This window comes from Sarcophilus harrisii, chromosome 3 (assembly GCF_902635505.1).
Source record: "Sarcophilus harrisii chromosome 3, mSarHar1.11, whole genome shotgun sequence".
In the NCBI taxonomy this organism is placed as follows: Eukaryota; Metazoa; Chordata; class Mammalia; order Dasyuromorphia; family Dasyuridae; genus Sarcophilus; species Sarcophilus harrisii.
Genome location: NC_045428.1, coordinates 44,816,873 through 44,842,084, shown reverse-complemented (window position 1 = coordinate 44,842,084; position 25,212 = coordinate 44,816,873). Strand labels below are relative to the sequence as shown.

Below are 25,212 nucleotides of genomic sequence, written 5' to 3'. Positions count from 1 at the left end.
CTGATGACTTATATGGGTTTATTTTATAACCAGCAACTTTGCTAAAGTTGTGGATTATTTCTAATAACTTTATAGTAGAATCTCTGGGGTTCTCTAAGTATACCATCATATCATCAGCAAAAGTGATAATTTGGTTTCCTCATTGCCTACTCTAATTCCTTTAATCTCTTTCTCAGTTCTTATTACCAAAGCTAACATTTCTAATACAATATTAAAGAGTAACGGTGATAGGGGCAACCTTGTTTCACTCCTAATCTTATTGGGAATGGTTGCAGTTTGTCCCCATTACATATGATGCTTACTGATGGTTTTAAATAGATGTTATTGATTATTTTAAGGAAAAGTCCATTTATTCCTATACTCTCAAGTGTTTTTAATAGGAATGGATGCTGGATTTTATCAAATGCTTTTTCTGAATCTATTGAGATGATCATATGGTTTTTGTTAATTTGGTTATTAATATGGCCAATTATATTGATAGTTTTCCTAATATTGAACCAGGCCTGCATTCCTGGTATAAATCCTACTTGATCATAGTGTATTATCCTGGGGATGATTTTCTGTAGTCTTTTTGCTAATATCTTATTTAAGATTTTAGTATCAATATTCATTAGGGAGATTGGTCTATAATTTTCCTTCTCTGTTTTCAGCCTACCTGGTTTAGGTATCAGTACCATGTCTGTGTCATAAAAGGAATTTGGTAGGACTCCTTCATTCCCTATTTTATCAAACAATTTATATAGCATTGGGGCTAATTGCAGAATGTTTTTAAAAGAAAATATTGCAGAAGAATAAATGATGGGATCTAACAATAGATGGACATTAGGGTGAAGGGAAATGAAGAGTCAAAGATGACACTGATATTTAATAAGAAATACCTGGACCTTTTTTTGGTGAATGACAGAAAAACAGGGCAAAAAGTAGTATAGGAAAAAAAAAAAAAAACTATGGACAAATTATCAGCTGCACCATTAGATAGTATACTGATATCAATGATATCACACATGAATTATGCATTCACAAGAAATCTTTCAGCATCTCATGAGATGACTTAGGGGTAGGAATACTAGAAACAAATTAGTGTGTTATCTTCTATGTATTTACCCATATATGTACATTCTGTTTTCCCTGAAAAAAGCACAAGCTTCTTAATAATCAACAAGTATTTTATTACTATCTTTGTAACCTTTAACACTTCATCAAGTTAAGCCATCAACAAGAATTTGTTTAGTACTTATTATATACCAAGAATTGTACTAAGTGCTAGGGATTGGAAGTAGATAAAAACAGTTAAAAATACATAATCAAGCTAAGAATGTATAATATTTCCATATTATCTGCCATTGTGCTCTACGTAATGTAACTCAACATAAAAGATGTTATGAGGGAGAACTTTACTCAAATTTACAATTTCTTTCTTTCTTCTGGTCTGAGTATAGATAGTAAACATTTCATACAAATAACAGCATGTGCCTGAGATTCAGGCAAGCACATAATTGCCTAATGAAAACAATTAACAGCATTAGAAAACACTTATCTTGATGTTTTTTCTTTCCATGAAAGGATAAATCCCTATGGGAAAAATCAAAATTTACTTGGAGATATCAGAATATTCCTATGATAGTTAATTTTATTCTACATCCTCTCCCTTCATCCCTCATCATTTGCTTTCTTTTGTTTTCCTAACTAGTATCTCCCTTTATTGTCAACCATAGAAGGTCTCTATAGTTCTTCTTCTGGATAATTGTTTCATTTTGTGTCTTTTCTATAAGGAAAAATGGGTAAATGGAGGGGGGGGGGCTGAGCTCTTTTCATGGCTGATCATCTACCTTTAGTGTCTACCTGTCACCCAACTTTTACCTGTGACTCTAAGATGAGACATTGAAGCAACCAGTCATCCACAACACCCTGGGCCATCACTAGAAATTCTGACTTTTGTCTTGTCACTGGACTTTTATGATTCTGGAAGAGTGATACTGATGACATTGTACAACTGCCTTACTTCAATCCAATTCATGTACAAGTGAAGTCATCATCCTATAATGATGACTTCTCTTTAAAAAAAAATTCTTGAGATTTAAAAGAGTAATTTTAAGGCAAAGTTTGTATTTGATTAAAATGGAATCCTACTTTTTTGATCAATAAGCATTTACTAACTATCTACTAAGTTTGAGGCACTGCATTAGGCTTTGAAATATAAACATAAAAATGAATTGTTCCTCTCCATTAAGGAGTTTACATTCCATTGGAAGAAGCAACCTGTATATAAATAAGTTTTTGTCATTTCTCTTTTTGTGAGGGGAGAGATTCATCTGAAATTTCATTGGTGTTAGGGGACTTCCAGTGAGGAATGTCTTCTGTCAACACAAATGAACACCTTAAAAATTTAAAATTTTGCAGAGATATATTTGGCAATGATTCAGCTAGGGTCAAACAGGAAAGATGGGATTTGAAACCACGTCTTCTTGACTACAAGAATATACTTAAAATATACACTCTAAATGCAAAGTAATTTAGACAGGAAGACTGTAGTTAAAAGGCATCAAGGAAAGACTGATATAGAAAGTGATATTGGAAGTGATCTTTAAGGAAAGTGAGATTTCTAAGAAGTGAAAGTGAAGAGAATCTTCATTCAGGAGTTCTTGACAATCAGTACAAAGGTATGGAAATGACAGATGGAATATTTTATCTGCAGAAGATGAAGAAGATTAATTTGGCTTGATCTTGTAGTGTATGAAAAGGAGAAATGTATACTAAGGCTGGAGAAGTAAGGTAGAGTCAAATTGTGAAAGTACTATCAAAACAGGTTTTCTGACCCAAACTAGATTCACAATGCAAGGGAGACTGATGAAGACTGCCAATTCAAGAACTGGAATGGGAGCTTGGGAATATAAGTAGCCAGGAAGAAAAATCTGGCAACTGGAAGTATAGAATAAATAAAACTGATAATAGTAGAACATCTATATCCTGAGATATCCATTGTGGTTTGTGAAGACATCATATTTCGCTTCCCATTTCCTTAACAAAATCTTAAAGTTATGTTACCTTTACCTTTTTCTTGAGATCAGATATACTTCATCTACTTTGTAAAGCTTAGGAAGGATGTGTGTATGTGTCTGTGAAATTTGTCATAAATTTTTCCCATTTTTTAGCTAGAATATTGCCAGAACTGTTGTCAAAGAAGAAGGATGCAGTGACTAATACTAAATACTAATACTAAAGACAGGTGAATTCACCTGTATTTCTAAAGATAAGAAAAAGATAAGACTTTGCAGGTGAAATCAACATTCCTTCATCTGACACTCTATGCATCACCCCTTAAAAGTCAAAGTGAATACAGGAAAGGCTAAGTGAGCTTGTGAGTGGTTTTTATCCAAATTCTTTCCTTCCATTTGACTTTACCACTTCTGCTTCTGTTTCTCAGCTCTGTCCTTCATATTGTTGTAGTGTTGGTCTTCTCCAGGCTTTCATATAAATTAGCATTTTTGCCTCTGAATATCACCCACTTTCTGCAACTCAGTAAAATATATTGAAGGCTAAAATAATATTATTTTAGTCTGTCAAAGATTTTTATTAAACTGTTATCAATAATTGACTGTTGAATGTATATATAAATGTAGTATGCACTATATATGTACTTATACAGATATATATGTGTGTATGTCCATGTATATATACCTGTAGATATACTTGCACTCACATATTTGTCAAAAATTGACTATGGAAAATTTCAGATTTGAAGATGAGGAACTAGAATCAGTCCCTGCATCCTTAATTTACATTATGTGTAACTTTGATCCTAAACTTTAGCTTCATCTATAAAATGAGGAGTCTAAATTATCTTTTGGCTTCAAGTGTATTATTTTATAAATAATCCCTATTGAAAGCAGCTTGGGATAGTGGGGAAAGACCTTGATTTGGAGTCAGAAGAACAAGATTTGAATCTTGAATTTGTTATTTACCAATCCATGGCTTTTTAGTCAGTCACCACCCTGGTCTTCAGATAAGGAAATTGGTTTATTGTCTTTCCCAGCTCAAAATTCTATGATCCTTTAATCTCAGTATATCTCCCTCAGGGAGTTTGAATCATGAATACTATTTAAACCTGCTAATTCTTTTAAAATGACATACTTAATGTGTCTTCCCCCCTTGCAAATCAGCCACAATATTCTCCCTTCTTTCTAGAACTAGAATCCTGTAAGACATTAAGAAAAATAACAGTTCATGACTGGAAGTTTATATAGTCACTCAGCTAGCATACAGATAGATAGCAACTAACAGAAACTATACCTGGCTTGAGATGCAGCTTTTTATATGTGTTGAAATATCTCTGAATGTAATCTCAGGCTCAGGCTCAAAGAAATAGCTTAAATCTGAGTTGACATTTAGACATGACCTCAGCAACCCTAGAAACTGAGTTTCCCTTGTTCTCTCACTAGTATTCCTATACTTCTAACATGAATTGAGACCACATCTTGGAATCAGGTAGTGGACTGTAGATCTCCAGGATCTTACAGCTTTAGATTGTCACAGATTATCACACAAGCTTGTGACATTAATTTATGTTAGAATGACCAAAGTCAGTATTTATGAAGTTTGGATTCTTCTAAAAAGCCACACCTTTCCTTTATATTGTGGGAAAATGCTTCTTTTTCAAATTAGAAAGGAAGAGTGATTGAATAAGCTGTGTAATTTATGAATTAAGTAATATATTTTGGTTGTGTTAGTGTATTGTCTTTTCACAGACTTGGAAGGAAACTAGCAAAAATGCCAGGAAATATTAAGTTCTTACTTCAGTTCTTTGAGGGTTATGCGAAAAAAATTATTTAATTCTTGTATTTGTATCCATAGTACATAGCAAAGTGAGATTTAATAAATGCTTATTGATTGATCAGTCTGATACTATTTCTTTCAACTGTGCAGATGACAACCAATCTGTTCTCTCTCATTTTGTCTGACTCTCGTTCTCAAATTAATGGCCTTCTATAAGTTACAAAACTCTTGTTTCCACATTCATATCATCATGACATAATAGAAGGAAATATACATTTATTAATACGTTTTCTACGAACAGGTCTCAAAGTCTTTATAAAGAAATACAAGCTCTGTTAGTAGAGTGGAACTAAGTAAATAAATAGCAAATCATAGAAAAATTACATTAAGGAACAAATTTAGTGTGTGGGGGAGTATATCTTCCTGAATATGTATTATATAAACCAACATTTTTTTAAAAAGCAAAAATCGGTCTTCATGGTTTTGTTTGTTTGTCTGCTTTTAGTATGTAATGATTGTACAAATTTTCAACTGCCTTTTCAGCTCCCTTTCTTAAATCAATTTTTGTTGTTTATTCCAGATAATCAAGTAGCCCAAAGAGGGCTAATTGTGGCTCATGGATGATTCTTCTGGTACACTGTTTAACATCTTCCACATGTGGGTGAAAACAACACATTATAAAACATAATCAATGCCAGTAAATAACAAGCAGTTTTTGTCTTAAACATGGAATTAATCTAAACATTGGTTTCAAAGTTCAAATTTAATTCATCCTGTCATGCATGAAGTTTGTAACACAGATTAAATGGGTGATTGCTTTCATGATGACCATCCAAAATCTTTTATTCAGTACTTACTGTGTGCATGCTTCTGAACACTAATTGGTAAAGAGCATCTCAAAGTGCATAATTATGGTGGAAATGAGGGAAAATAACTGTGAAAGTACTATGTTCAGGTGGAGGAGAAAAATAGGCAGGTCTTCTTCAGTCAATCCAAGCTTCTGCAAGAGGTATTCCAAAGCTGATTTGAGGAAAAAACAAATGCAAACATATAAACAAATAAAGACACACACACACACAAACAGTTTCCAGTGCCAGGAATTCAGATAACAGAATTAAGATTCAAAAAAGATCTTGCCTAGCTATAGTGATGGTCTCAATTTAATAAAATGGAAGTGTACAGATAATTTAAAACTATTCTATGGGTTTGTGAAATAAATTTCACAAGTAATAACTGTAGTAGGAGTGACTAGATAATAATTCTTACACAGCCAGAGTATCGTTTTCAGTCTTGAGTATTAGATTTTAATAAGGACTTTTGCAAGTTAGTAAGCACCCAAAGGGCAGAAAGTAGGATAATAAAGGGCTTCCAATTCATTTGGGGGGGTTCGATTGAAGGAACATGGGCTTTTTACTTAGCTTGTCAAAGAGAAAATATCATTAAACATGATAGCTGTGTATGAAGAGGTAAGTTTAAGACTGATATAAAGAACCGCTTAGAAGGCTACAATAAAGGAATGGATTGCCTTAGGGTAGGAGGGCAGGGAGAAGTAGAAAATGTGTTCCCCTTCAATGGAATTCTTCAAGGAAAAACTGGATGATTAGGGAAAAGTTGGGGCTTCTTGTTTAGGTATGACTTGGACTACCACTAAAGTCCTTCTAATTTGGAGAGGTTGTAATTCTGCACAACTGAGTCTCCCATATTATTTGTCACAATCCATATGCAAAACTTTTTTCCATTTGGTAGGACTTGGAATTTTCTGGTTCAGATTTTGAGAACCAAGTGACAATTCCATGTTATGACATGGCTCCAGCAAAGGATTTTTTTAAAGATGACAAACACTTAATTTCATAGAATCGAGAGCACTCGAAGGATCAGAAGGTATCTAGTCCAAATCAAACCTGAACAATATTCTACTCAACAACATATCTAAGACAGGGTCAAATAACTTTGACTAAAAGATCCGCTACCTCTGAAGCCAGATCTTTGCCTTTTGAAATAACTTCAACAGTTATGAATACTTGGTCTAAATTTGACTCTGTGGAACTCATCCTCTCCGTCCCCACTGCCAATTAGGTTTTGTAAGCATTCTAATTCCTCTTTTCATATTATTGGACTTCAAATATTCAAAAAAGCTCTCATAGCATCCTTTTTCTTGCCAGACTAAGTAAAAGACCCTTAGTTTGTCCAACTGATATGGCATGAATTTAAAGCCCTTTATCATCTCATTTATTTCCCTTTAAACATCATCCATCATCTCAAAGTGAGTCCTAAAATATGATCTCAAAAATTGCCCATGGTATTCCAGATGTGGTCTCACCAGGGGAGAGAAGAAGGGAGGCCTAAGATCTTGTGCCTTTCTGAATTTTGTCTAAGTTTGCATTCACTTTCTAGATTCCATATCACACTGTTGACTCAGATCCACTTTGTGGTCCACTAAAACCCCTAGATGCTTTTCAGATGGACTGCCATCTGCCCAAACTTCTCTCATATTATAACTATAAAGAAGTTTGTTTCCTCCCCTAAGTAATCAACAGTATACCTTGCAATGAAAACAAATGCCCATTTATCATCTGACCACAAAATCATCATCTAAAGAAAACATCTGAACTATTTTCTAGTTGTTCACATCTCAGTAGATGTGAAGAAAGACTCTTCAGGAACTGGTAAAGTTATCTCATGTGGTTTCTTATAGAATGGGTTCCATAGATGAATAATTTAAGTCGACGAAACAAGCGTATTTATGAATCATGTTTTTTTTTTTTCATCTGGAGAAAGATTTTTGTGACTGAATTATAAATCTCAGTGTGTACAGGCTTAGAAGGTGGATTCAAACATGTTCTTAACTGAACTGGTCCAGCTGAGCATCTAAAATATTAAACTTTGTATTAAAAAGTGAAATAATGATGTATATCCTATTAGAACTTTCAGATCACTTCTAAATTATTTGGAGCTCCTACTGTTTGTTTGTTCTCTAGATTGTAGCCTGAAGCATTTCAATAATTATAATAAAATAATAATAGAATTAGGATTAGATAAATTAACTGGAAATGAAACTGCTTATCTTTTCCCTGACAGCTGGCAGGCAAGTCCCATACCACAGTTGCTCAAAAATACAAATGGTGCCTTTATGACAGTGTACAATGCTACTATCATGTACAGGATGTTTGTTAATGCTCAACAGGAGTGGTATGCAACTGACAGGCTAACAAAGATAAACTTGTTTCATTAAGCCACTGTTAATTAGCACTACTTAGAAGAGCATGGACATCTGCTCTTGTTCCCACCTGCCTTCTCTTTGGCTTATCCACTGCCCTTTCAGGTTGGGATTAGAAATTGTGCTTCATGTCTATAGAGTTGATATGACAAGATGTATATTCTTGAAGTTGTTTCCCTTCCTTCCTTCCTTCCTTCCTTCCTTCCCTCCTTCCTTCCTTCCTTCCTTCCTTCCTTCCTTCCTTCCTTCCTTCCTTCCTTCCTTCCTTCCTTCCTTCCTTTCTTTTTACCTTTCTTCCTTCCTTTTTACCTTCCTTTCTTCTTACCTTCCTTTTTACATTCCTTCCTTCCTTCCTTCCTTCCTCTGAATAGCCATTATACAGTACTTGGCACATAACAGACATTGATTAAATGCTTATTGTATTGAAAATAACTCTTCCACCTCTGACATTTTGTCACTTCTTGTCTTCCCTGCCCTAACCCATTGCAGACTTTCAAAAGCACAGAGTAACTAAGAGTTAACCTTATTTTATATGTAAGAGGATCATATTAAACCTTTGCCAGTATAATAACATTCTTTTTCCATCTAGATGCACAGCACGTGGAGGATGAAGGACTGACACTGGATGAATATTCCCAGCTCTTACTACTGTTAATAGGGGAGCCAGGTACTTAGAGCGAGATTGCTATGTCTCTCCTCAGAGACTTAGGGATAGTGGGATAGTTGTGAGTGTTTAGAGGTGATTTCTAGATCATGACATGACTTATTGACCATTGAACTTCCCCTGTGATTCTCAGTTCATATCAGTCAGCCAGACTTAATCTAAAATAACTTTTAGAAAAGATTATTTGCCTAAATGGCATGAGGAAAAAAAGGAGAGATTTCACGTAGACATAATAAGAGCTGAATCTTAAAAGAAGCTAGAGAAATGATGAGAAAGAAGAAGGAAGAAAGGAGAACATTATGGGAATGGGTCACAACTAAGGCAAAAACCCAGAGATGGGATAGGGAAAGTCATGTATTAGAAAAACAACATGTGGCTCAGCAAAACTTACTTGTAGAAGCCAAGAAGGAAAGTAAAATGTAAGAAGTCTGGAAGAGCCAGCAGGCTCTTAGAAGTTGCCAGAGAACTTTATATTTATCAGGAGTTAATAGGGAGTTATTGGAGTTTTTTAAAAAAATCAATTTGGAGGTTGAGTGACAGATGAATTCAAGGGAGGGGAGATTTGAAGCTGGGAGACCAATTACAAGGTTACAGAGTAGATGAGAAAAGATGAACATCTGGACTAGAATGATGCTATGTGAGTGGAGAGAAGGGGACATGTATGAGAGATGTTATAAGATAGAAAGAACTTTGACAATGAGTTGAATGTTTTGTGTGAGTGAGAGTGAAGGGTGTGGGACAATAACAAGGTCATATATACACACATGTGTATATATATATATATATATATATATATATATATTTATGCATCCATGTCAAGCTCATATGTATGTATATATACATATATATGTATATGTTTGTGGCTTGTGTTTTTTATGAACTTATACATACCAATTTGTATTATTCTTATGCTATTTAATATTCTTGTCATTTCCATACATAAACTGTAAGCTTCTGAGAACAAGGACCATATCTATACTTCTTTTGGTGTTCCTGCAGAAAGCTTACGACACTTCTCTGCATATCATTGCCCTTGTAATAAATGGTTGCTCAGAAGAATATAGCAATCCAAAGCAATTAGTCTTTCCTGACATCAGCAATGGGAGCTGCATAAAATGGAAATAAAAGAATGTTGCTCTCCAATAAATGTTACTTGTGCTCATAAGTACCTCAGTTTGTGGTCTCTGGGATAATGAGCTCAGAAGACATGGATTGCTTGCCATATTGCTTTACTACTTTGGGATTACCACTTAGATGACTCCATTAACAAGTAGAGTGCCTGCTACCACCAATTAGTTAATCATATGTTACCAGACGTGAATTAAAACATATACATTTTCTTCTGATTATAAGCCCTCATACACCCTAAGACAATCATGAGTGAATCAATGCACTTTTTTTATAAGTCACCATATATCACTGGGTAGCTTATGATTCCTTTCCAAAAACAAAACAAAACAAAAATCCCAACAGACACATTACGGCAAAACATTAGATACTAACATCCTGGTCATCATAGTTTATGAAGTCATAAAGTCACTTTAGGAAGAAGGGTAGAATACTATTCTTGTTTAATTTTATGTCTGGAATTCATATAGTCGTTTTATGATTACATCTGCATGCTGAGGCCATGGTAAGATTTCTGTAAAAATCTTGGATCTTTGCAGTGTTACAGGCCACAAACCTACACAAAGTTTAAAAGAAGGTAGCTTTTTTTTAAAAATTGCTTTTAATTATTTAATCTTTATTCACCTATTTACATAACTTACATATTTCCCAATAGCTAATTCCTAAATTTTAAAGCTACTTTCTTTTTTGTCCCAATGAATTACAGAAAGAAAAAACTAAAACTCTAAGAGAGGCATCATGGCATATGGGGAATGTTGGGTTTAGAGCCAGCAAACTTGATTTTAAGTCTTCTCCCTGTCTCTTTCCAGCTACATAATTTTAGACGTCATTTTTCTCTTAGATAACTCAGTTCTCATTAATAGATTAATTAATTATTTTTAGATAAAAAGATTAATAGAATAGATTAGGCCTCTTAGAGCTCTGAAATTTTGTTCCTTTAAAAAATATGAAGAAGTTGCACTGGAGGACCTCGATGGCCCAGGCAAGAGTCAAGAAGATCTCTGTAAAAATATGGCCTTGGATATATACTGGATACATAACCCTGAACAAGTCACAACTTGTCTGCCTCAATTTCTTCAACTGCGAAATGGGGGTAATAATGTCACTGTTATTAGGAGAGAACAGAGAATATTTGCAGGATGAGGGGAAAGAAATAGGAAAGAAGGGAACTTAAAGTACAAGACAGAAGGTTGATGATTGACCTAATAACATTTCTGAAAAGAAGGGAAGATATGCTATCAAGTATAAATGTGGATGAATTAACTTTGGTAATTAGGAAGCTACTTCATTTAGAGAGAATGGGAGATTTAAAACAAAGCAAAAACAAATATTATTGTTTAGCAGGCCACAAGAAAGATCCAGTGAGTAGGTAGCTAATAAGTGGACAAAAATTCAAGTAACCCTGACCTCAAGAAGTTTATATTATATAGCATTATATTATATTATATATATTACATTATATATTATAAACTATATATTGTTTATGTTTTATATCTATATATCAGATGGACAGAGTATATATAAAGCAAGGTCTAGGGTTTGGGATTGGCTACATACAGTATAACAGAGGGATGCATGCAGAAAACTAAATATAAAATACATATAATTAATGAAAGGTTGGAAGGAACACTTATAAGTGAGAGGATCAGGAAAGATCTGTAGAAAGTAAGCTTGAAGATTTCTAAAAAGACAGTGAAATAAATTGTGCCAAAACTAGTAAAGTTGAATAAGCAAGCAGAAAGTAGACAACAAAATAGACTAGATAAGAACTTATTAGTTTAGTCCTCTGTTATTTCTCACATTCTACATTCACATCTTGTGGAGCATTGCAACCATAGCATCAGACCTGAAAATCTTGTTTAAGTTCTTTAGTATTTATTTTAAATATCTATTGATATAATATAAACATATAATGTATTTATATTACTCTTTTTTGAAGATAGATGGTTTTGAAAATTGAAAATTTTAAGAAAAGAAAAATTGAATTTTGGGATAAACACTTTCAATAAAGTCCAGGAATGGTTAGATTATTACTTTGCTTAGGAACATTAAAATCAATTTCTTTTTTCCCTCCTTTATTCTCTTTAGAACAGCCAGGATGAAAAGAAAACTGCCTTGAAAAATTGCTTTAAAACATTTCCATTTGGGGGAGAGGAGGAAAGTCTATCTTGAAAGAATTGCTAGATTTAAAATTAGAAAGAGTAGCATAGATTTCAACCGGAAGGAAAAACATATCATATCTATATATATAAATATACATACCACAAGCAGATAAAGACAGAAAGGCATTTGAAGGGACTTCTTTTAACTGGAAGGTTGAAAATTGATGGTTTATTAAATTAGTCTTGGACTATAGGAGAGGGAATAAACACTTCTCTGGAAGAATTATTCAATTAATACAAAATTACTCCTAAGGATTATTTTACCTTTCCTAGATTCTCCTTTCCATGGGTTGAATATAATTTTGCTGATCTTTAGTGAGAGCTTTCATCAGTTTAGTAAAATGGGTTTTCTAGCCTCTCAAGTGGCCTCTTAAAATACAGTAGGTTTCATTGTTTTACTCTTTGCCTACTTTACATCGTTTCCAATTCCCCTCCCTGCGATCTTAGAGCTATCAACTAATTCCCACTTCTAGGCATTACAGAACTACTAATTATCACCTTCTCTATGTGAAGGCCACCATGGAATTGCCAGTACCACTACATTCATCCTTGGCCTTCATCTACCCATGTTCACCTGCCATGTTCATGACTCCTGGTCACCATGTGGGTTCCTAGAACCATGTCATTAAGTAGGACTGTGACTTTGGACACCTTTCCTGCAAGATCTAGAAATGAACAGTCACTGGGCCTTTTTTTTTTTTTTAAAGAGCACATCTTGTTAAAATAATCTTAATTATTACCAATTATAGACAAAAATCAATATATTGATGTTTAAAAGAATATTAAACATCAATGAAATACTTTTTGTATTGGAAGAGAAAGAAAAACTCAAATGATAAAACCACAGTAATTCATTTCATTTATAAATAGAAATTGTAAATTGTAGGGTGCCAATAAATAAATGATCATAACTGTAACTAACAGCAGGGTGGGATTCTGAAATTGTATTTAAAAGTAAAGGATTTACCATCTTCAGAATGCTTGTTTAATAAACTTACGGTTTAGAGTCCTCTTAATTAAATGTCTCTTGGGTGCACTGGGCTCTGGAAGCAGACAAAATATGGAGTTTTCCATTTCTATATTACATGTGGTTAATGTTAATATATGTGTATTGCAAGATTCCTGTGAATTTATCATTTTACTTCATAATATTTAAATTTCTCTTTTCTTCCCATGAAAACAACTGTGTCATATTTCTCATTCTAAAATTCTAGTGTTTGTTTTGCCAAATATTTTCCAAACCAGATTCTTCCAAAAACAGTTGAGAATCCCTGGGCATCTGTTAGACACTCAGAGAGATTCATTAACTCTTTAATGATGGTCAGAATATTATGAAGGAAATCCAATCCAGTTCTATTCAGAACATTTATTAAATATCTACTATGTGCAAGATACATTTGTAAGAATGAAAAAAGAAAGGGAAATATTAATAAGAAATAAATACCATTTGCCAAGGAATTGTAATCTAGTAAAACTGACTGAAGAATGACTTCATGGAAGTGATTCCATTTCCAAGATTATGCTACCATTGTGTCTATAATTCATGTGTTAGGGTCATTGAGGAGTTAGTGTCAGTATGTCATAGTAGATAGGGAGCTGGTCTCAGAATAAGAAAGATCCCAATACCAAAATATACTGGCACTCTGGATAAGTCATTTTAATTCTCAGCACTTCAGATAATTCTCTAAAACTATAATATAGAGGGCAAGTGCTGATATAATTTGATGGAAAGAACTGCATGTTAGGAACACCCTATACTAATAAAATTTTAGGTGTAGTTTCCTGTCAAAAGACATCAATCATCTATTATTATTATTATGCTATGTTATGGAAAAGTTTATTTTATTCTTTAAATTAAAAACATTAATTAATCTAGCTCAGATAATCCCTGGAACCGTGCAGATCAATAAGATATGAATTTATATTTGGAGTATATTATCACTTTTCAAGTATTTTGCTCTCCTCACTTTAAAACAGTTCCAAGTAACTCTCCAGAGTCAATCATTAAATTTTCAGCCGAACAATTACATTTTAAACAATGGAAAGAAATGCAAATCAGGATTTTGTTTATTGTTTTATTAATTGTTTCGACATAAAAGTAATGGAGATAATGCTAATAATGCATACCTATAAGTCTGCCATATGCACATTTTTTCCCTTTCTAGAAAGAAGTTGTTAAAACATAACATCAGACTCTTGCTTTCAAGGATATGTATGGTGGATGAGGAGACTAGAAACAATAAACATTTTTCATTTTGTTCATAGCAGTGTGGAGCTATTTTGATGATAAACCTCTCAAAGGCATCAAAAAGAGTTTTATAGGACATAGACCAAAAAAGAGACATAAAATCATAAAATTAATTGAATTTCCAAAGGTTCCACAGTAAATGAGGAACAAAGCTATAGTTTTAGTTAAAGCATAATTCTTTATTCTGAACAATTAAAAAAAAATAACTGGAGTTCAGGAATCCCAGAAACACTTGAAATGGAGGAGGGGGTGAGGGCATCCAAACTGACAAAAGAAGTCATTTGATGGTTTGTGATTTTAGATAGGCCTCCACTTTAGTATTTACCCTTTTATTTTTTTTCCCTCAAATTTGAGATACACAGAAGTTCTAGAATTGTGGAAGCTGATCAACTTCTTGGCATTGGTATTACTTGTGATAAATAATATTCCTAAAATCCAATGAATTTATTACTCCATCACCCCCCTCTTTCCCACCCATAACACAGATCACAATCCAATCTTTTCTAACTCTAACTCTCTATCTCTAAATTTATTTCTTCCCACAAGTTCACCACAGAGGATGCATCTATATGTTCATTGGGTTTGGAGGATAAATCAGATTTTGCAAATTGTCACTATTTTGTCACTGTGTTACTTTAAGTTTCAGTTCCCAAGTAAATCTCATTTCCTTAACTGTTAATTGAGTCTTCCTTGATAAGGTTTCCTCATTTCTCCTTATTTTAGTAATTTCTAGTGGTTGTTGAATCTTGAGTTCTTCACATATTTTCACTTTCAAGGACAATTTCCACTACTCCGAATAAACTAATTATAACATTCTAATATAACACCAAGATATAGATCACTCTGAGTGACAAAAATAAGTCTTCCAGGAGACCCAATTTTATGTCTCACATTGGGCCCAAAATGCCATAAGAGAGGCCTTGGAGTGAATAAACCGAATAAAGTATGATTAACACTAACATGATCCTATATAATAGCATAAATAGAACCTGGAATCCTCTTTTCATGTCTAGCAATTAGAGCATTTCAATACATCGAGTAGAAGTGTTAGGGGAAGTGCCAAGTTTTATATGGTGCTTAAAAACCATCTACTCCTACTCTTCTCTAGATCAGGGCTTCTGAAATTTTTTCTATTTGTTATCCCTTTTAACCCAATAAAATTTTACATAAACTAGAGCATCTAGGTATATAAAATTAGTATATAAATCAAATATTTGCTGAAAATAAATAATAAAGAAATTTCATTTAAAATAATTCTATGGTATATATATAATTTTACCATTTATTAAAGACAAAAGGAAATTTGTATGTTAATGGGATGGATGTTCTTGTTTATGTTTACATAAAGAATTAAATCTTGGTGGAATATTTGATACTGCAGAATATAGAATATCTTCAACGTTTTTCAGAAATGATTGATATTTTGATATTTTACAACCCCCTCATTCAGTTATATGACTCCATAAGGAATCATAATCCATAATTTAAGAAATTTTTTTTTTCAATGATTCTGCTGACTATATATTCTAAGGGGATATTGTGCATGTGGATTTTCCTGAACAGTTCCATCTTCCTAGTCCCGTTTTACTAAAATCCTATCTTTTTCCTGAATCTGCTATATTTCACTGAGCACCAGACAAGTGATAATCTTTTTATAATGGATTGTCTCCCCACAAAAATAAGATAGGATGTGCTTCACTGTATGCAAAGTTTTACTTTTAGTATAAGAGTCATAATCTCATAGAGCAACATTTCCTAAAACACAAATTCTCTTTGCCTCAGGAAGTTCAATGATCCTGATTCAATTGTGTGCAAATTCAACTGTGTGACTGTGGGCAAGTCTATTTTACTTTCTTCAACTATAAAATAAGAATAATGATGGCAACTACCTTGTAGGGTTGCATGAAAATCAAATGAGATAATATTTGTAAAGCCTTAGCACTGTTATTAGTACTTTATAAATATTATATAAATACTCGTTCTCTTCCTATTCCTCATATTTCTAACTCATTTAGCTTTACAAAAAAATTCATATTATTAGTTGATACCTAGAAAAAGGAATAGCATTCAACCTAGGTTAAATATTTTTCAATCTGGAAAATATACTTTATGAATAATGAATCTTAATTTGGAAAAATTCAAATTCAACTCTTAATTGAATGCCTATATGAATATATGTATTCCCATTCTATGATTGCACATTGCTCTTATCTATCCAGCCCCTTTATTTTGCAAATGAGGACATGGAGATGCATAAAGTTTGCATTTCTTGGTCAGGTTCATATAGATTATAAGAAATAGAGAATCAGGATTCAAAACAGATTAATCTAATTCCAGACCATTACACCACCTTACTTCTCATTTCATTTCTTTCTATTTTACAAGGTCATTTTGTATTTCAGCTCTACCCTTCAGGGCCCAGACAGGTATCATCTGCAAATACAAGAAACAATGGTCTCTCCATTACTTAGGACATTGATGAAAATGTAACTGGGCTGCCCAGGGCTGACCCCTGCTGAACCCATGTCACCTTAGGTTGATAAGCATTCTCTAAATACTCCCTAGGCATTTGTGCACCTATCTAATAACTCTGATGGACAGTTCACATTTGTTTTCAGTTTATGGATAAATATGGGTGAGGAGAGCTAACTGAAGTTTATTTGTAAATTTTGTACTATTTATTATAGCACATAGCATCCTACTTGTCTTAATGATTATTTTTGCTCCTGCCTATTGAATTTCACAACTAGTTAAAAATTACGTTCCCATTTATTAATTTTTGCCAAGATGATACTAACCAAATGCTTTGGTCAGTTTTTCCCCAATTGACCAAAGTTATTTATCTGTTCATTTTTTAATGTATCTATCTATCTAGTTTGAGCATCAGGGATCTTGTCCACAATTAATGTTTGAACTTACATTATTTTATTTTATCTTACAATTTATCTTGATCATAGAAATCAGGGCAAATATATTTTAGGGCCTACTATGTTTATAAATGATGAAATTCCTGAACTTGTTATAGACAAGCAGATACAGCCTACCAGTGTCCAATTTGAAATATTTTATATTAAAACCACAGATTCAGAATTTGAATCTTATTTTTCCCAGATGATTCAGCTAATTACTTTGTCCTGTGTTATTTTTCACCTATGATTCAGTCTATAGACAGAGTTATTTCCACAGAGCTTAGTAAGAGCCAGGTAGGGGGGTTATTTTAAGCTATTTTAAAATGACCTTTTGTTGGAGGAAGCCATAGAAAAATGTTGTTTTTTCACTTTTTATTCATGGACCTGAAGGGCAATTTCTTCTTTGTAACTATGATGCATTTATACTAAAATTCACTGATATTTTTCAAAGAGGTTATTTTTTAACATGTCAAAACCTCTATTACAAAGGAGTTCCAAAACACTTTACTATGAGAGATTTTGTTACCGAAAGGAAAAAAAAAAAGTAAATAACATATTCTGTATTCTAAAACATTAAAAAAGATGACAAGAGTAAGGATATGAAATCTATTGTTAACTATTGACTAAAATATGAGTATTAACTGAAAATTTTATAAAACAAATGTGATCATTTAAAATAATGTGTCCAACACTCAGATCTTCATTATGTCTTTCCTAGACTATTGTAATTAACTCCTAACTGATCTTGCTACTTCAATTAATAGCTAATAATAGCCATTATTATCCAACTGCATTTGTAAAGCACTTTCAATTTGCAAAGTACTTTAAAATTATTATCTAATTTCATCCTTGCAACAACTCTGGAAAGTAGATAGTATTATTATTACCAGTTTACAAAAAAAAAAAAAAAAAAAAAGGAAACTGAGGCATCAAACAATTAAATGACTTGCTTAGGATCACTAGTAAGATTTTCTGTCTTCTTCAATCCATCCTCCATATAACTGGGAAATGGTTTTCCTAAAACCCATGGCTATTCAAGTTATTGTCAGTAATCTTCAGGTGCTTCTCATAACCCCTAGGAAAAAAATACAAATCCTTTAGCTTGACATTTAAATCCCATTAAATTGACTCCAAAACTCCAACTTGGCTTTCTAGACTGATTTCACATATTCTATGAATCCTCTGCAGTCCATCTTCTGATTCTATATTTTGCCTTAGGCTCTTGGCTGTGCCTGAAATACACTATAACCTCATTTCTTAGATGCTTTGGACCTATTCAAATTCACTTTAGATGCTTACTCTTCTGCAAAAACATTTCCTTCTTACAAGTTAGTATCCTTTTCCTATTTAGATAATTTGGTATGTGAAAATCTGCTTAGATATTATAATTTCATGAAGCATATTGAATTCCTGAGGTAGTATATTTTTCTCTTTTTTTTGTTTGTTTTTGCATTTTTTATCTCTAGCTCTTAGCATAGTGCCATGTTCCTGTTCGATGTTTAGTATGTATTTATTTAATTGAATTGAATGGGAAATTAGCAGGCTCTTCTCAGTGTGCTATCAGTTTCTACCATAATGATCTGCGGATGCCTCCTGTATTTATTTGCCTTGTGTCCAGGGTGCTTAGGTTTTTGCTGGAAATACTGGTTGGAAGATTCCATAGCAATTCACCATGATGGGCCCTATTCTTTCTCCTCTCTCTGATAAACATTTCCCCTTGAGTTATAGGGAGAGGTTGTCTTTCTAACTAACTCCCTCCCTCTTTAGAATCTAGGCAAAGGTCTCATGAGATTGTGACATTTTGGGCCTCCAATGAATAATAGCTTCCTTGCCTCAACCCTTTTGGGCAAGCAGGTTTGACGAAATTATCCTTTACGGAACATCCAATCTCACAGCATACTCAAAAAGGCAAGGTCAGAGACGGGAATAATAAAGTTATCCTAGTCTAGAGAGAAGGGTTCCCCTCATCCCCATTCCCCAATCCTCTGGCCCTGGCAGATTTGTGCTGAGTCAAGTCCTTAAAATTTCCCCACAAGGAATAAAAATCAAATTTCTCTTCATGACTAACATTTTCTGCGATTTCAGACAACTTTCAGATGCCTTAAAAAGTCTTCCCACCATTTGGCTAGTGACTAAATTTCCTTTAAGAAGGGTCAAAACTTGGCATAGGCTATACACATTCCAACTTTACTAATTAATTGGTTATGCTATTTATCTTTTTTTTTAATTAAAGCTTTTTATTTACAAAATATATGCATGGGTAATTTTCAACAGTGACCCTTATAAAACCTCCTGTTCCAAATCTTCCTCTCTTTCCTCCCACCCTCTTCCCTAGTGGGAGGTAGTCCAATACATTAAAAATGTTAAAATATATGTTAAATCCAATATATATACATATATTTATACAGTTATCTTGCTGTACAAGAAAAATCAGATCAAGAAGAAATAAAAAAAACTACAAAAGAAAACAAACTGCAGGCAAACAACTATAGAGAGAGTGAGAATGTTATGTTGTGGTCCACACTATGATATTTATCTTGAGTTCTATGGAATGGTATTCACTGTCATAAGTAGTGGCTATATTTCACCCTAGAGATGGTTGCATTTCATTTGTAGGAATCAAAAGAAAGAAAATGTGAATTTTTTTATTTTAATAAATATATATTTTTATTAAAAAAAAAGAAGGGTCAAAAGTTTTCATTGCCCCATTAGAGATAGAAGTCCTAAAATACCAAAATTTACTAAGTTAACACATTGAGTGATGCTCATTAACAGTAATCAGTCTGTCTAATAATCAATTGCAGAAAATCCTTCTTGGAATAATTCTTTCATTGTTTGACAGGTGGAACAGATTTGAGAGCAAAGTACTGGGTATCTAATGGTACTGATGAAGTCAATAAAGTCCAAGTCATTATGGCAAGAAAAGGAGATCCAGGAGATGCCCGAGGTAAATGTGAATGCCGGGCTTTGTTATAGTTGTAATATTTCTTAGAACCAAACTCATCGACATTCAGCTGTTCCTTGAAAAATGGTAATTGTGTGTGGAAGGATTTACATTTGGATTTACATGTCCTCCAAAACTTAGTGGGAATAATACTATTGAGATGATCGAGAAATGGAAATCATGTGTGTCATAATTTAAAAGTTTTATTTTGATTCTCCTTTCAAGAATTGACTTTGTCATAAAGAAACTTCATTTCCAGAGCATTCATTAATTAGAATATGACAGTGAAGTATTCACGGTTTTGTGTTTCTATTTTTTTTCTTTGATAAGAACTACTGATCATTTCAATAGAGGAAGGAAGATGGTACAGTTGATAGAATTCTGGATGGGGAGACAGAAAGAACTATATTGAAAGCTGACCTCAAACACTTAGTAAACTAACCCTCAACAAATCAATTTACTCCTTTGTATCTCAGTTTCCTTATCTGTAAAATGGGGCTAATAATATCTACTTTTCAGAGTTGTGAAGTTCGAATTTTGTTTGGAAAGTTTTGCAAAACTGAAAGTGCTATATAAATGCTTATTTTTATTGTTATTAATAACAACAAATTAATAATGATAATAATAAATTTAAAATAACAACAAATTAATAATAGAGGGAACTTCTGGGGGAGAAACTCACCCCTACTAAGGCAGATTAGGACCTGCTCACCAATTGTATTCTTCTAGAGCAGTGGTTCTCAAAGTATGGTCTAGAGAATCCTGGGGATCTCTGAAACCCTTTTAGAGGGTCTACAAATTCAAAAATAGTTTTTATTTCCAATATAGTAAATGTTTATCTGGATTATATAGTAAATGGATATATAAAATCCAGAGAACCACTGTAGAGTTTCCTAGGGCAGGAAGAGGTTAAATAAATTGTGGAGATTCAGCCAGCCAATATAAATTAGAGGTGAGACCTAATCCCAGAAACTAAAGCCAATTCTCTGTGCACTACACCAGATTGCCTTTCCTTTTTGTCTCCATAGCATTATATATGTGTATGTATACTTTTAAATTTAATGTTCCTGCTGAGCCAAACCAGGGAAGCTCAGCTCTCATCATGTTAATCCACATTCCCTAGCTTCAGGGGGGGGGCTTAGATTATTTTTTATTTAGCTTCCTTGGCCATTGCATTGAAAAAAAAAAATAAATCTAAGACTAATTTACTAAGCCACAAAACCTGCCCCTATTCAAAGCATTTTAAGCTTTGGACAACATTAATATGAAAGAAGGACATGAATGTAAATGTGAACTGACTTCTTTGACTATTTTATGAACATTTTGATAATACAGAGATTCTTCCCCCAAATTTAAATACAGAGATTTGTATCTGTATATCCATCTATGCATCCAAAGACCTACATCCATCTATATGCACTTGAATATATACACATTCACATAAATCCTAATAAGTCCCTTTTCAAATACAACACTTGTTGAAAAACCTTGATAAAATGCTTTATTTCCTGAAACTCTATTGCCTTAGAAAGCGTGATTCAGCTGGAGCACCTAGTGAACCTCTTGCTTCAGAGATAATTCTGCATTATCCAGGTGTCCTCTTGTGGATCACATAAAGATTGGGCCTTGCTTAAGTGTGAAATAATCCTGTTCCTTCTTCTATCTGCTGAGTGAATGAGCCCAGGATTAGATCAGATAAAACACACTTGAGATAAAGTGTACAAGGTGGATTATAGGAAGCAAAGAGGATTTAGGGAAGAACATACCCACCACTTTTTGTTAACAGGGAGAATGGTGGCTTTTGTGAGCAACCCTGATGGAGACCCAACTGGAGGGCTCCAAGCTATGGCTTTTGTTGTCCATTTCTCTGCATACATTTGCTTTGTGGTTGGGGAGCTTTAACTTCGGATGCCATGCTGGGCCTTGACTCATGCTCATTTTGTTTAATGAAAAGCTAAGGATGTACTTTTACTCATTGAGTCTTGTTTTGTTTTCTTTGAAGTTTATTAAGCTATCCGGCAAGATGTGAGGTTCATTAGGTTGTTATTATCATGGCCACAAATTAAGTATCTGTTCCCTGGGGAGTGATAAGCTTCAAGTGGTGTGTCAGAGCTGTACTTATTACAATATTTACTTAATTACTAACTTAACTTCCTCTGGTCACTTTTAAACAATACCTGTGAAGGTGTCTTTAGGTGTAGATTAGTGGGTTATTCATTTGTCTCATTAATGTTTATTTTTTCAACTAAATGATATATTTTTTAATAGAAGATGTAGATACATAACAAATTACTTTATTTCATTTTAAAGAATATATCATATTAATAATTTTTAAAGTGATCTAAAAAGACCTATATTACATTGCTTCATTTTAGTCTCATAAGAACCCCCTGAAGTAGGTCCTTACTTTACAGATAGAGAAACTGAGGCATTGTAAATCTCATTTACATGAGTCACTCAGAGTCACACAGCCAGTGTCCATGGAAGGATTTTAATCCAAGTTCTCCTAATTTTAAATCCAGCAACTGATCCATTAAGCTATGTTGCCCCAGATATAACTGCATTCAAAATGATACTTCATTAGGTAGAGAGAGTTATGTATTTAGAATCAAAAGATTCCAATCCAAGTGTTGGATCAAATTATTTAACTTATCTATTTATGTCTTCCCTATCTATTATCTGTGCATTTTACTTTTTGAACTCTAATTCAGATCCCACATAAATCTTTACATTTTTTAATACTGATAATTTCAATATATGGATATTCATTACAAAAATGAAGATTGCAACCCATGCATATGGGGTTTGTGGGATTCTTATTCATATTGTTTCACATATTTTTCAAAGAGAATATATTCATCATGCTGAAGGCTTCTATATTTTTAAATCAAATTACTTGAGTTCTGATACGATACTTTGGCTATTGCTTTCTTGCTATCCCTTATACCAGTTGTAAGGAGTAGACCACTTATTTTTCTGATCATACATTTCATAGAATATGCCTATTGTGACATTTGTTACATCATAATTGTAATGACTTTTGATCTATTTATTCTAACCATGCTTCTTTCAATTATGTTTGTATAATTTATAAATTCAGTTCTTTGAAGATCTTAATATCCCATGATTCACAACAACATATGCTTAGAAGAATATTAGTGTTAAGAAGATACATTTTTCTTTGTCAGACTTAATACTTATCTTTATAAAATTATCTTATTAGATTTGGCCCATTATTCTGAGTTGATAAGCTATTTAGGGTTCCAAATTCTGTCATTAAATATACAGATGATTATTTATGGATTTCTGTCATTTGCAATTTTGATAAGCATGCTATTGAGGCTGCTGACATTAAACAGAACAGGATCAAGAGCAGAATACTATGGCATACCACCTGAGGAAGGAGTTCTTCCTTCACATTGATATCAATCAATTTATCATGAGACTATCATTTGAGACTATCATGTAACCAGGACCTCTCATCTATTTAACTGTGCCATCATCTATAATATATTTCTTAATCTTTTTCATAGTTTTAAAATTGCAGAATAATTTAAATATGAAAAAGCAAAAGCTCTTTATTAAGAAAACTGAGGCAAAGAATATATATATACATATTTGTAATATATACACACATCTATGTGTATACATAAATATGTGTATATGTATATAAGTGCATATATATAAATAATATGTATATATACATATACAAAGAAAGAGAGAGTGAGAAAGAAAAAGAGAGGAGGGAGGGAGAGGGAGAGAGAGAGAAATATTGTGATGAATCTTTGTTTGTTCTTATTAATGATGGTTTCATAGTTTCCCTTCCCAAGTGTTCACAAACTATGCACTTATTAATGACTTCTAGAATTGCACCAAAAATGGATGTCTGTTATATAAATTTATAGATAGAAAAACCTACATTCTTTCTACTTTAGAATATCGGATTACTATCTGCCCAACTCCAAGCCTGCTGTTCACCACAATTTTTCAAAAATTACTCTCCAAGATATTTTCATCATTATGAGAAATACTTTGTATAAACCTTATAATATCAACTATTTGAGAACAACTACATATTTTCTCACTTCTCATATATCCTTGGTTGTAATTTTCTGTTAATAGTTATTATTGTTCTTTCTGATGAGTTTCCATAGTAGAAGTAATTTATACAGTTCCTTCTAACTCAAAGCTTCTGTGGTTCTATAACATAATTATAAATACAATACTCAAATTCTCTTAAAGTTTTTTTGGGGTAAATATTGGTTATTTAGTCTCTTTTATATTATAGTACTCATATAAATATTATATTTTCATATGAATTTCCTGCATACAGATATACTTAGACAATAAAAAACCTGTCTTTGTCTACACTACATTTTATGCCTTTTTCACATCATTCTCCTGCACACTCTGTATTCCAGCCAAATTGGACTTGGGATTCCATCCTCAACTTTTATTCTTTGAACAGGCTATTTCTCATGCAGGGAATGTACTCTTTTCTCAAATCCATGTCTTAGAATGTTTAATAAACTTTGCTTATCTAATAAACTAAATGCTTAATAAACATTACTTGTTGATTGATTGATGAGAATCTTTACATTCATTTGAGGCATGTGTCACTATCTATGAGAACTTTTTCTAGATGTTTATAGCTGTTCATTCTCTCTCTCTCTCTCTCTCTCTCTCTCTCTCTCTCTCTCTCTCTCTCTCTCTCCCTCTCTTTCCCTCCTTCTCCTCAGATGCTGATACACAAACTTATCAAACGTAATCATTTTGAAGGTGGGAACCGAATTGGGTCTCCTCATTGTATCCCCAGAGATAAACAAAATGCACTTAATCCATAATTCTTGGGTGGTTTGATAATGTTTTTGATACATATTGCAGACACACAAAAATGTGATCCTTACCCTCAAGGAACTGATAATCTGGGCTCTTTCCAATAGATTTTTCCCGGGATTAATTTTTCAGGTCACAGGCAGGTTTCCACTTGACTACATCTGTATTTGTTCAGTGACAATGAAATGCTTAGTAAATACAAATAGTGTGACTCATTTGCTTGTCTCCAAATTTGCCAAACCATTTTAGATGTTTAGTGCTGCTAACCCACGGGTGGCTATGCTTTCAAAGGAAATGTACATTTACAAAAATGACATGTGGTAAATAACAA

The 25,212-nt window shown here is 33.1% G+C and overlaps 1 long non-coding RNA gene across 1 annotated transcript; it reads left to right on the top strand.

Annotated features, from left to right (window-relative positions):
* Positions 1 to 7,986: 7,986 nt before the first annotated feature.
* On the top strand, positions 7,987 to 20,042 carry LOC116422992. Its single transcript, XR_004233482.1, has 3 exons — positions 7,987 to 8,095; positions 8,580 to 8,657; positions 19,944 to 20,042. It is a non-coding gene; the product is annotated as an uncharacterized LOC116422992 (long non-coding RNA).
* The last annotated feature ends 5,170 nt before the right edge of the window (positions 20,043 to 25,212 follow it).